Raw genomic sequence first — 14,145 nt, 5'->3', positions numbered from 1 at the left:
CCATCTGTGTTGATTCCTCAAAGTTTCTTAAATCTTTACAGAGGTCAGACATCCATGCCCACTCCTCGCTTGTGAATAGTGGAAGCTGACTGGAAAGACGATGACCATGTTGCAATTGGTATTCCATGACTACCCTCTGCTGCTCACAAAGCCTGGCCAACATGTGGAACGTCGAGTTCAAGCGAGTGCTCACGTCGCACAACAGCCGGTGGGTGAGCTGGCAATTTCAATCGCTGCTGCAGCGTTGACAGACCGGCTGAAGCTGTCGATGACTTGTGGAAATGTGAACACATGCGGCACACCTTCACCAGTAGCTCAGGCAAATTGGGGTAGGTTTTGAGAAACTGCTGAACCACTAAGTTTAAGACATGTGCTAGGCATGGGATGTTTCTGAGCTTGCCGAGCTCCAAAGCTGCCACCAAGTTACAGCCATTATCAGACACAATCATGCTTGGTTGTAGGTTGAGTGGCGAGATCCACAGCTTAGTCTGGTCTCTTATCCCCTGCCACAGCTCTGCGGCGGTGTGCTGTTTGTCCCCTAAGCATATTAGTTTCAGCACGGCCTGTTGCCGCTTCCCCACTGCAGTGCTACACTGCTTCCGGCTACCGACTTAATGGTGCTGCACGCGGATAATTCAGAGGTGGAAGTGGAGGAGGAGGCAGAAGAGGAAAAGTGGGGGTTGGAGCCACTAACGTAGGTGCTGGCAGAAACCCTGATCGATGTAGGGCCTGCAATCCTTCATCACCTGTGCCATCCCAGGTTACGACTTGCTCCCGGCCTCCACAATATTCACCCAGTGTGCCGTCAGGAAAATGTAGCGTCCCTGGCCAAATGCACTTGTCCATGTGTCCGTGGTTAAGTGGACCTTCCCAGTAACTGTGTTGGTCAGGGCACGTGTGATGTTACAGGACACATGTTGGTGTAAGACAAGCATCGGCACACCTTGAAAAATAGTGGCAGCTGGGGACTGCGTAACGTGGGACGGCCGCCGACATCAGGCTGCGGAAAGCCTCAGTGTCCACAAGCCTAAATGGCAACATTTCCAGGGCCAATAATTCGGAAAGCTGCGCATTTAGCGCTATGGCCTGTGGGTGGGTGGCTGGGTATTTGCGCTTGCATTCAAATGGCTGGGGTAAGGACATTTGTATGCTGCGCTGGGACACGGAATTGGATGTGGTCGCTGATGTTGCTTGCGAAGATCTAGGTGCAGGGCGGGAGGCATCCGTGCCTGCATCTTGCTCAGGGGATTGGCCAGTACGTAACACAGGGGAAAAGGAGGCAGTGGTGTGACCCGCAGACACAGATTGTGGACCCAGGCATTCGGCCCACCTCTTACGGTTCTTTGATGCCATGTGGCGGATCATGCTGGTGGTGGTGAGGTTGCTAGTGTTCACGCTCCTGCTTATTTTATGGCACAGGTTGCAAATTACAATTCTTTTGTTGTCTGTATTTTCCTCAAAAAGCACTAGACTGCGGAACACCTGCCCCTTGGCAAGGGAGATTTCTGCAAGGGGGTGCTCTGTGGAACAGTTGCAGGCATGTTTGGTGTGGCCAGCCTTCTCTCTTTTGCCACCCCACTGCCTTTTCCAGCCTGTTGCGGTGCAGCAGATCCCTTCCCCCTCTGTACTGCTGTCCTTGCTCGGCTTTTCAACTTCCCAGGTTGGGTCAGTGACTTCATCATCCACCACCTCCTCTTCCACTTCCTTACTCTGTTCATCCTCCTGACTTGACCTAACCACAACCTCAGTGAATGACAACTGTGTCTCATCCTCTTTGTCAACCTCTTGAGACAGCAATTGCTGTTGAGTTATTGGCAACTGTGTCTCATCATCATCCACCTCATTAAACAGTAATTGCCGTTCGCACTGTAATCTTCTTGTGACTGTGGATGCTCAAGAGTTTGGGAATCAGGGCACAAGATCTGTCCCTCTTCAAGCATGCTTGGGGAGAGGGCCAACTCAAGGAATGGCAAGGAAAAGAGGTCCTTGGAATATCCGAGTGTAGGATCACTTGTTGGTAAAAACATGGCTATGGCATTACAGTGTGTGGTAGTACCTCCCTGCACATGTAGCAGCCAAGAAATGTGCGGGGAAGAGATTCAAGCATTGCGCTCGAGCTTATACTGTACTCGGCCGAGTACCCCCATGTGCCGAGTATCGAGATGCTCGAGCCGAACAGGTGTTCGGCCGAGCATGCTCGATCATCACTACTATTAAACATTTGACTTACATGGTTACAGAACCTTGTAACCATGTAAGATCCCATTCACATTAGCATTAGCAATTTCCATTCTTTTTCTCCGTTAGAGGAGCAAAATAATGAAAATAACTGAAGTGCCAGACTTGGCACATCACTGAAGTGAAAAAAGTCAAACAGACAACTTTGGACAATAATTGAGTCCATTTAGTTTTCGGTAGTTTTTAACAGAAAAAAGGTCCTGCATGCAGGACTTTTTTATTAGCTTTTTTTGGAGGAATTTATATCAGAGGCCTCAGTTGAGCCTCCAAACCAGATGTGAACAAAATCTACAGTGTATGCTTTGGTCTGTACGATATGATGGATAAATATTTGGTAACTAACCTAAGATCATGTCCACCTTTCAACATACAGGGAACATGAGGGAATTAGATAAACAAACAATCCAGATGCACTGAGTAAAATTTTGGGGTCAATGGGTCAGGTTGAGAAATACACCGAAAATAAACTAGAAATGCAACAGCAGAGAACTGCTGCCAAAGTTCAATATTGTATATTTATATTAACCCGATAGGAATGCCTGAAACATGGCAAATTTGCCTACTGGCATTCTAAGCAAAAAATAAATATTCCCCAGTATTACTAATATGGCTACTTTCTCCAGAAACTGGAGGTGGGAGAAATCTGCAAAACAATCATCAAACAAGGATTGCACAAAGTTATGGCAAACAAAGATTCAGGAGCACCAGTGGTGGGATGACCATTCAGATGCCAAATGCATTTAAAAGAAAACTCTGCTCTGTGCGGAGGTGGGGGGGGGGGATCGTATCACGAGGGTAATATTTGAAGTCAGTTTTGCTTTGTCTGCTGATTTTGTACCTAATTTATGAATTTATCAAATGTTTGTTAAATTTGGTGCATTTTTAAACTTAACACTTTTGTCTGGAAAGTTTACTTATGCTAGCCCCTAAAGGAGTAAGTTTGCAACCTTAAAAAAAAAATTGCAGTGATAAGTCTGGAGTTCAAAAAGTCACTATTTTATCAATTTTTAAAGCAAGAATTCTGGAGTGCAGGATGCTATGAGTTCCCATAGTGTGCTGACCCAGCATAAGTGCATTAAACCTGCCTGTGACCACTTTGATTATATCCTTGAGGATTACCATCTTTACTCAGGCTAATATCAGCACCAGAAAACCTGGGCAGGTGGGGCATGGGGATCTGGGGATCATGTTTTATGTTTGTCAAGCCAAGGGAAGAGTAGACAATAGGTCTAAACTGACACTCCAAGCAAACTCTGCATTTTATTGGCCAAACATATTGGTTGACAGCTGTTTCTACTGACTCCCTATACCAAGCATGTTCATCTCTGCTAGGCAACCACATGTTCTCAATTGGAAGAGCGGAATAAGCTGCTCCCAGACACCTTTGGTGGAAGCTAATCTTTTGTGAGAACAAAGAATTGGACACATTTAAATCCAACATGGCCAATCCTTCTTTCCCCTGACATCAGCCATTGGGAAAGAGTTGTGACATGCCATACACATTAGTTGGTTGGCTTATCCCATCTAAGGGTGGCCATACACATTCAATAGCTGTCAAGTGAAGAATCATTTGGCCAACAGCTATCTCTCCCAACTCCCTCCTGGTTTTCCATACACATCTATGGTCGGCTCATGTGTATTCAATGGTGAGAAGGATGAAAGCTGCTGCCAAACACTTCTGGCAGTGGCTTATCTCCTGGGAGAACAAAAGGATTGGAGGAAAATGTTAATTCTGCCCATTCTTCCCTCCGCCATCATCAGCTTTTGGGGCAGAGTCGGGAGCTCCCCACACACCTTAAAAGGCGTGCCAAACCGTTCTGGCCAACAATACATTAATGTATATGGGGGCCTAAGATTTGCAGGTTCAGTTGATATTCATCTATTGTTCATCTGCCTCGTTTCCAATTAAAAATGCTAATACTTTTAAACCATCTAAGAAGCAGTGAATACATGTACATATGGATTCTAACTATTTTAAGTAATGATATATTAAGATCTTCAAAGCTTTAAAAAATGGCATTCAGTTATCTCAAATACAAAATCAGAATGAATACAATTAACTCAAATTTGATTAAATGGGTTAAATATTTATAAATTTTATAACTCAGGAAACACAGAATTTTCTTCACTGTTTCTGAGAACCATTCCTGATACTACCCTTAAAAGAGCACATCTTAAATGTAAAGCATGTACCAGTAACTTGAATTTTATCTCTTTTTTTATTTTTGTGATTCATCAAGCATTCTGATGTCTGCTGTCAAAAATAGCACAACAAATGGTATAAATTCTGTTGCCACGGTAACAACATCTAGCTAATGACCACATTTAGAAAAGCTTTTAAAAAGAGGGGCACCATTTGGCACTCACCATGTATATTTTTCGAATAATTTGTTTCAATATATCACATTATGTCCAGCAGAAGCATTCATCTTCTTCTTGAGTTTGACTGTTTCAAGCAAGGTCATGCAAATAAATGGAAAATTAAACTACATAAAAGATAAACTATAAACTGAAATAGAAAATTTTAAGTTTGTGTTCATTTTCTTAGGACTGCTTTCTTAGATACGTATTAAAAGTATTCAGTATATAACAATTTGCTTTTATATGTTTAGATATTAGAATAAAGCAAAATGATGAGAAGAGTAGGCTACATATCGGGTACTGAAAAAATGCTTGTGTTTATTGAAGAATAAACTTGTCCGTGAAGTTCTGTATACAACAAACTGATCTCATTGAGAAATGCTGTGCTAAAACAATACTGTAAAGATCATTTGAAAGGGATGCATTCGTAACTCATGTTTCAGAGTTTACCAGGATTTAGAGGTCTTTATTAAAAAGGAGCGAAATTTTGAAAACGTATATTCAGCTGCTTTGCTGAATTTCACAAAGAAATTTGCTTTGTGACAAGTGGCGGGCACAATGATGGGGAAGAGCGATCGCAGCTGATCGCAGCATCTGAGATGAAAAAATTAGGGCTTTCAGGGGTTAATCGGTGAAATTTTTTATAAATAATACTCACCTTATCCATTTGAGCATGAAGAGGCTGCTGAGGCCATCTTGATTGAAAATCCTGATCGAAATATCATGTAGCGCGTGATGATATCATCACACTGACTGGCGTGGTGATGTCATAAGTCATTGAGCACGAGATTTTGCACGGGATCTTCAATCAAAATGGTTGCGACAGCATCTTCGCGCTAAAATGGATGAGATGAGTATGATTTTTTTTTTTACTGCCATTTCAGGGAAAATTGATTAGTTACTATGAAGCATGAGGAAATTCATCTCCGCTGCTAATTACATTTTTTCTGAAATTCGGATCAAATTTTGATGCTTCAATGCTAGTCTTTATACATGCATAGTGAGTATAAGAAGGCAAGTAGCACAGATAAAACTCATACCCTCAATTAAGCCAGTATCTTCTCTATTAGTCCAGGGGGCTCCTCAAACATGTCTCAGTAGATAATCCACTGTCCATGATGTCAGAGCCTCACCAGCAAACAAATACTACTATGCAGCCCCCATATTACATCTGTAGCAAAACCAAATACCACTGTGCAGTTCTCATATTATCCAGAGCAATACCAACCAAATACCACCAAGCAGTGCACATAATATGTCCTGGCAGCAAAAAGTACCACGGTCCAACATAAAATACCTCCTGCAGTGGTGCCAAACATATAACAATGCAGTGTAAAATACCCTTCAGCACTGGCAAAAATCACAATACAATGTGAAATACCTCCCAATAGTGACAATTAGGGGTGAGCGAATTCGCATGAAACTTAGTTTGAATACTGTACAGAGTGAGTGCTCCGTACAGTATTAGAATGTATTGGCTCAAATGGGTCGAAGTTATTACTTTGCGAAGTCTTGCAAGACTTTGTTTCCCGAACTGGGGCTCCTTTCCAAGATACAACTTGGAACCGAACCCGAGTTCTGGAAAAGGTTTTTAACAGTAAAATTCTATATTTGAAGTTATTACCCGAAGTCTCGCGAGACTTCGTGAAGTAATAACTTCGGCTCATCTGAGCCAATACATTCTAATACTCTACGTAGCACTTGCTCCGTACAGTAGTCAAACAAAGTTTTATGCAAATCGACTTCAGATGTTTCATCCGAAGTTGATTCGCTCTTCTCCCTAGTAACAATAATAAACTGTAGCATAAAACCATACAACACAACTAATAGTGCTTATCTTTTTCCAGTCACTCTGATGTCAGCTCTACGCTGCTAGACCTGACCTAGGGCATGGGGACAGCAGCAGATGGATACTATAACGATAAGCTTCATGAGCTCAGTGCATGTCTGCTGAGAGGCTTCAGTATATCTCTTAGCTGCTTTTACCTATTTAATATGTGTCTAGCTGATCATTTGGAGCAGCCCTGTGCTGGTGGATCAGTATAACAAATAAAAGAAAATATGAAGATATTTTGAAAAGCACTTTATATGCCATTTCATATTATGCTACCAATGGCAGGCACTGTATAATAGTGTCTTGCTTTGCAATGTCTAAGAATACAAATCACAGTCATAGGGGGAAATTTACTAAAACTTTTATGGCACTATTAAATTATGGTGCACACCATATTTGTGCTATAATTTACAACTTTATGAGGTTCTTGCCACCTTTATAAAGTGGCAAGAAAACGGCAGAGCTTAGTAGGAGGGGGCCAAGCCTACTGCAGTCCACCTGATTTACTATAACTTGTACCAGAAAATGGCTGGCATAGATTTAAGTTTCTGGTGCATGGAGTTCCAAAGATGTGCCTAATTTTTCAAGAGGCATCTGTCTCTTAATAAATCCGATGCATCTTACTGCAGTGCACAGGGATCAAGACTGGTTTATGGGAATGCCAATCTTGTTAAATGCCCCCCTTAATATTGGACAAATTTGCTATTCTGGTGCATGGACCTATATAAATTTTGAGTATCTTAAATCCTGCACCAGATTCTGTCTGTACACCCAAAAATTGTCTGTAAGAAATCTGCACAAAAAAATATATGTGTGCCATAAAAAATGTCCCTGTGTGCCCAAAAAAATCTTTGAGCCAAAAAGGTTGTCAATGCATCAAAAACACTGTCAAACCTAAGTTTACTCCACCCATAAGTTAGTGAAGTACACAAAGGTGAATTTAGGCCATGCCCCTTTCTTGCGAAGCCATGTCCCTTTCACACAAAGTGACACTTCCTTGTCAGGAGAGATGGAAAAAGCTTCGAAAATGTGCAAAATAGTAGGTAAATGTGATGCAAAGCAGGGTTTTTTGTTTTTGTTTTAAACTGCACCTAAAAACTGGCGCATTTTCAACAGTAAGGCCGATGTTCTCAAACATAGAGGAGAGACTATATCTGGTCTGCACAGTATTTTATGGTAATTTATCTGCACAGAATGTTTTGCTGATTCAAACAAGTTTTCTTGTTAAAATTGTTTTAAAAAAATTTGATGCCCCTTTCTTGCAGTTTTTACTATGGCCATTAAGCCCTCAATAGGCTGGAGCTTTCTGTCTGTAGAGACCAGGTCTTAGCAATCATCTAATTATCATAACAGGAGGGATTACAGTGAAAGATAACACCTTTTTTTTGTAAAACTGGAGGCAGATTACACAGGGTGACAGTGACCTGTAAAGTAAAGACTACTTACCTGCTTCCTGGTGCCCAGTGCCCCATTCCTTTTTCTCCTGGCCTATAATACTCTGCTAGGCTCCCTTAATGTCAACACCCATTTGATATTGCTGTAGCTAATCATTGCCTGTGGCAGAGACCAGAACCCATTGCATCTTGTGACCATTTGTCATGGTGTAAGGGGAGCCGGTCACCACTGGGGCCAGTGATTGGTTGCAATTTTGTCAAACCAGATTCTGACATCAAGGGAGCCAGGCAGAGCATTGCAGGCCTGGAGAAGAAGAAGCAGGAAGCAACACCTTTAAAACCCCTTAAGGACTAGTGATGAGCGGCAGGTGCCATATTCGATTTCGACGAAATTCGCGAATATTCGATAGAATATTCGTTTTATATTCGTCGAAATCGAATATTCGTCATTATTCTTGTTATCGCGATTAATATGCGATTTAAATAATCGAATTTCGATTTTAACTTAAAGGCTACTCTCCTATTGAAATCGCAATTCGATTTTTTCAAGTTATAATAATCGAATTTCGATTTTAACTTAGCACTGCTATATGCCATATTAGGCTAACTAATATGGCATATAGCAGTGCTAAGTTAAAATCGAAATTCGATTATTATAACTTGAAAAAATCGAATTGCGATTTCAACGTAATTCTCAAATCCGACAGTACATTCTAGTATATGGAGTCGTTCCCATGGTGATGGGGACGCTCCATAAGCATGGAATATGGCTTCAATGGCTTGGTAGAATTAGCGAATTGACGAATATATTCGTTATATTCCACAAAACGAATATAACGAATGTATTCGTCATATTCCACAAAACGAAGATAACGAATGTATTCGTCATATATCACAAAACGAAGATAACGAAGTATTCTGCATCTTCATTTTAGCTACATATTCATCAATTTCGCTAATTCTAGCAATGATATAGGAAAGTTGACTTTTGAGACAGCTAAGTATAATTCGCTATGCGATTATATTACTGCTTTTTTTTATAAATAGTATAATTATAATAATTATCAGGTATTATAATTATTCTATTTATTTAAAAAAAAAGCAGTAATATAATCGCATAGCGAATTAAACTTAGCTGTCCAGTCAGTGCCCGTTGCCGCTTCTGCCGACTTCCATGCTCATGGAGCGTCCCCATCACCATGGGAACATCTCCATATACTAGAATGTACTGTCGGATTTGAGAATTACGTTGAAATCGCAATTCGATTTTTTCAAGTTATAATAATCGAATTTCGATTTTAACTTAGCACTGCTATATGCCATATTAGTTAGCCTAATATGGCATATAGCAGTGCTAAGTTAAAATCGAAATTCGATTATTATAACTTGACATAATCGAATTGCGATTCCAACTTGGACCTGGTTTACTATATGGTTGGCTTCAATGGCTTGGTAGAATTAGCGAATTGACGAATATATTCGTTATATTCCACAAAACGAATATAACGAATGTATTCGTCATATTCCACAAAACGAAGATAACGAAGTATTCGTCATATTCCACAAAACGAAGATAACGAAGTATTCTGCATCTTCGTTTTAGCTACCTATTGATCAACTTCGCTAATTCTAGCAATGATATAGGAAAGTTGACTATAGAGACAGCTAAGTTTAATTCGCTATGCGATTATATTACTGCTTTTTTTAAAAATAAATAGAATAATTATAATACCTGATAATTATTATAATTATACTATTTATAAAAAAAGCAGTCATATAATCGCATAGCGAATTAAACTTAGCTGTCTCTATAGTCAACTTTCCTATATCATTGCTAGAATTAGCGAAATTGATGAATAGGTAGCTAAAATGAAGATGCAGAATACTTCGTTATCTTCGTTTTGTGATATATGACGAATACATTCGTTATCTTCGTTTTGTGGAATATGACGAATACATTCGTTATATTCGTTTTGTGGAATATAACGAATATATTCGTCAATTCGCTAATTCTACCAAGCCATTGAAGCCATATTCCATGCTTATGGAGCGTCCCCATCACCATGGGAACGACTCCATATACTAGAATGTACTGTCGGATTTGAGAATTACGTTGAAATCGCAATTCGATTTTTTCAAGTTATAATAATCGAATTTCGATTTTAACTTAGCACTGCTATATGCCATATTAGGCTAACCAATATGGCATATAGCAGTGCTAAGTTAAAATCGAAATTCGATTATTATAACTTGAAAAAATCGAATTGCGATTTCAACGTAATTCTCAAATCCGACAGTACATTCTAGTATATGGAGATGTTCCCATGGTGATGGGGACGCTCCATGAGCATGGAAGTCGGCAGAAGCGGCAACGGGCACTGACTGGAGCAGCCAGGAAGCCAGGAATCCAAAGGACAGGTAAGAACAACTTTAGGGAAGTGGGAAAGAAAAAAATATAACACAAAAAAAAAACAAAAAAAAAAAAAACGAATATTCGAAATATCGAATTTATATCACTATATTCGAAATATTCGCGAATTAGCGAAGTGCCGATATTCGCGAAAAAAATTCGATATTCGAATATTCGCGCTCAACACTATTAAGGACCCCCGCCGTACATGTATGGCCCTGGTGGATGTGACTTGAGGACCAGAGCCATACATGTACGATGGGCTGATTGGGCAGGTGCAAGAGTCAGTCACTGACAGCCAGGACTCTGCTGCATACGCCGGCATTGGTAAAAACACTAATTCGGGCATATTAACCACTTTTTATGCCGTGGTCAAATCTGACCGCTGCATGCAGAGGGTTTGCGGAGGATATGGGTGCCCTCCGCATCTCCATCAGGTCCCCGCGCTGCAGTGGTGGGAACCTGATGGCAGAGAAGGCAGCCCAATGCTTTCCATAGGCATCAGGGCTTTCCTTCTACAGAAGCCTGTGAGATCCAGCCACCAGGCTGGGTTTCACAGGCAGACTGTCAGCATAAAAGCTGACAGCCAATGCATTATAATGAAGGTTGTATTGCAATGCATTGCAGAGGGGTTTAGACATCAGAAGTTGAAGTCCCAGAGTTGGACAAAAAAAAAGTCCAAAATAAAACACATAAAATTGTAAAAAAAAGAAAAAAAAAAAAGAAAAACAAACATATTGGGTATTGTAACGACCGGCTCTATAGAAATATCACATAATCTACCCCCTCACCTGAATGCCATAGAAAAAAATTAAATAAAAACTGTGCTAAAACAAAAAAATTGTCACCTTCCATCACAAAAAGTACAACACCAAGCGATCAAAAAGGAGTATGCCCCCCAAATAGTAACAATCAAGCCATCACCTCATCCCACAAAAAATGAGCCCCTACATAAAACAATCAGGCAAAAAATAAAATAAACTATGGCTCTCAGAATATGGAGACACTAAAACATGTTTTTTTTTGTTTCAAAAATGCTTTTATTGTGAAAAAAATAAAAAAGTAGACATAATAGGTATTGCCATGTCCGTAACAACCAGGTCTATTAAAATCACCGTTCAGGTGAATAGAAAAATAAAATAAAAACAGCGCAAGAAAAGCCATTTTTCTCCTTACATCTCAAAAAGTGTAATGCCAAGCGATCAAAAAGTCATACGCACCCCAAATTAGCACCAACTAAACCATCATCTCATCCTGCAAAAAATGAGACCCTATCTAAGACAATAGCCCCAAAAAATATATATATGGCTTTTAGAATATGGAGACACTAAAAAATCATTTTTTTTTCAAAAATGCTTTATGTAAAACTTAAACAACCAAAGTGCTTGGGTGCTCGAGTAGAACACCTCGGGATGCACAATGGAAGTCAATGGGAGAAACCGAGCATTAAACCAGGCACCCGAGTAGTACGTTGTCCGAGTAGTACGCCACTTTTACAGGCTGACAAAAATACGCACAAAACTGAAGATAAATCGATTTTAGAGGAAAAATTTATAGGAAACAATCTTTCCTGTATATTTACTTGCATATAAAGTGCAAGTGCTGCCAAAAATAACAAGGAAGAGGCACTCCGATACAACCTGTATATCACATAAAGGAGGGCCTCTTTCACATTGTGGTACAATTGTTCAGGTAACGGGACTCCTTCACTCATAAAGGCTTTGCACTAAGTGAAAGGGCTGCCAAAAATTACAAGGAACCAGCACTCCAATATACCCTTTATTACACATAAAGGAGGACATCATACACACCCCTAAAAAATTATGATTGATGGCCTGCTGGTGACCCTCAAAAACATTAGGCGCAAGGGCCTGCTGGTGACCCTCTAAAACATTAGGGGAAAGGGCCTGCCGCTGAGCTGACAAGCTAAAACATTAGGGGTGAGGGTCTACTGCTGAGCTGAACTTCTAAAACATTAGGGTTGAGGGTCTGCTGCTGAGCTGACCAGCTAAAAAATTAGGGGTGAGTGTCTGCTGCTGAGCTAACCATCTAAAAACATTTAGGGATGAGGGTCTACTGCTGAGCTGACTATCTAAAAAAATATGGGTGAGGGTCTGCTGCTGATCTGACCTTCTAAAACATTAGGGTTGAGGGTCTGCTGTGGTCTGACCATGGAAAAAACTATGGACGAGGGCCTGCTGCTGAGATGACCATCTAAAACATTAGGGGTGAGGGTCTGCTGCTGAGCTGACTCTCTAAAACATTAGGGGCGAGTGCCTGCTGCTGAGCTAACCATCAAAAAGATTATGGTTGAGGGTCTGCTGTTGAGCTGACCCTCTAAAATATTAGGAGCGAGGGCAGCCTAATAAGCATGTTGATATGCTGGAGGAGGAGGATGAGAAAAGGAAGATTGAACCATATACCCTTTTTTGTGGTGGAAGGGGTGCATGGGAAAACAGTGTATTCAATACACCATAAAAGCCACATTTAACGTGCCTTTATGGTTAGCCGCAATCCAGTAGAGAAGTCATTGGCAATCCAGGCCTTGTTCATTTTTATAGAGTCAACCAGTCAGCATTTTCAGTTGACAGGAGGATGCGCTTATCAGTTATTATGCCCCCAGCAGCACTAAATACCCGCTCATGACAAAACGCTGGCGGCAGGGCAGGGTAGCACCTCCAAGGTGTAGAGCGCTCTTTCGTGCCACGTGTCCCGCTTGGAAACCCAATAGTTGTAAGGCACAGAGGGATCACTGAGGACGCTGACACGGTCTGCTACCTACTCCTTCACCATCTTCCAAAAATGTTCCCTCCTTGTGACACTAGGCCGCGCATCAGGGTGAGGGTGCTGGCGGAATGTCATAAAAAAATTGTCCCAGGCCTTGGAGAGTGTTGCTCAGCCTCTGTTGGAACTGCTGTGTGTTCCCCTCGTCTCCCCTCCTCGGTTGCCCAAGGAACTACGTATTCTGCCGCCAGCATTGTCAGCTGGAAATTTTTGGAGCAATTTTTCCACAAGCACTTTCTGGTATTTCACCATTTTGCTAGTCATCTCCACTACAGTAATGAGAGATGATAATTTCTTTTTTTAGTAGAGTGCCGATAAAGGTGGAGAAGGTGTTGGCCAAAATGCATACACCATGAGAGTCGCGGGAAAGGCAGCATAACATAAAGTCAGCCATGTGTGTCAAAATCCCAACAGACAAGATTTTGCTGTCCTCATCAGGAGGATGACTCTCAATATCCTCTTCCTCCTCTTCCTCCCATCCAAACTAAACAGATGGAATAAACCTGCTATGAGTACTACCCTCTGTAGCGGAGGCAACTGTATCCTGCTGCTCCTCCTCCTCCTCCTTCTCCTCCTCCTCATCCTTATTCAATTTGCGCTGAGAAGACGAACTAAGGGTGGTCTGGCTATCACCCTGTGCACTGTCTTCCCCATTTCCACCTTTTCCACATGCAAAGCATCCGTCTTCATTGTGAGCAGCGAGAGTTTCAGTAGACACAGAATTGGGATGGTTACGCTGATAATAGCGGCATTGCCGCTCACCATCTGTGTTGATTCCTCAAAGTTGCATAAAACCTCACAGAGGTCAGACATCCATGCCCACTTGTCGCTTATGAAGAGCGGCAGTTGACTGGAAAGGCGACGACCATGTTGCAGCTGGTATTCCACTACTGCCCTCTACTGTAATACCAGTAACCAACATGGCTATGGCAGTACTTACTTTTATTGGATGCGTAGCCAGCAACAAACGTGCGGGGAGGAGACTCGAGATTGCGTGGTATTCGGCCGAACCCCGCGATGCTCAAGCCAAACGAGTGTTCGGCCGAGCATGCTCGATCAACACTAGAGTGTATCCAAGCCAGAAACCACAGCTGGGTGAGATAACTAAAATCCAGAAAGCTGCA

The 14,145-nt window shown here is 41.5% G+C and overlaps 1 protein-coding gene across 1 annotated transcript in view; it reads left to right on the top strand.

Moving 5' to 3' along the window:
• The window catches only part of GRID2 (glutamate ionotropic receptor delta type subunit 2), a 1,539,079-nt gene that overhangs the window by 1,445,584 nt on the left and 79,350 nt on the right, over nucleotides 1-14,145 (top strand). The window lies entirely within an intron of this gene.

Source organism: Bufo gargarizans, chromosome 1 (genome assembly GCF_014858855.1).
Source record: "Bufo gargarizans isolate SCDJY-AF-19 chromosome 1, ASM1485885v1, whole genome shotgun sequence".
NCBI lineage: Eukaryota > Metazoa > Chordata > Amphibia > Anura > Bufonidae > Bufo > Bufo gargarizans.
The sequence above is the reverse complement of the archived record's forward strand: the minus strand, read 5'-3'. Positions and strand labels throughout refer to the sequence as shown.